This window comes from Osmia bicornis, chromosome 8, assembly GCF_907164935.1.
Source record: "Osmia bicornis bicornis chromosome 8, iOsmBic2.1, whole genome shotgun sequence".
Taxonomy (NCBI): domain Eukaryota; kingdom Metazoa; phylum Arthropoda; class Insecta; order Hymenoptera; family Megachilidae; genus Osmia; species Osmia bicornis.
In genome coordinates, this window is record NC_060223.1 from 4,771,882 (window position 1) to 4,772,362 (window position 481).

The window sequence follows — 481 nt, forward strand, 5'->3', positions numbered from 1 at the left end:
TCTGAATAAATTTTCATTACAATTTTGTATTTTAGTGAAATAATGTAAACTCTTAGCAATCACACGTGCATACCTGATAAAAAAAGTTTTATTCCGGTAATTTGTTAATATTTACATGTTACTTCTATACTTTTAGATTTAGATTATAATTTAAATATAAAATTGTTATATGTTCATTTTGGTATAAAAATGTTTGAAGTTATTTTAAATATTGAATACTTCAAACGTACGTCAGGAAGAAGTTGTTAATCTTCTGAGAAAATTTATTACATTTATAGATATATAAATAACATGTTTGAATTGCTATTAGGTACGAAAAAAATAAAAATTTTCCAAGAACATACTGTAATAGTTTGTTTTTCGAAATTGTTGCAAAAATTCGGCCGATGTTTAACCGTTCGGCAGGAGCAAATCGGAGGTAATCGGTTACTTTCGGTCATGTTCGGCCGGTGACGGAGAGTATCGGTGGCGCGCGCGAGTC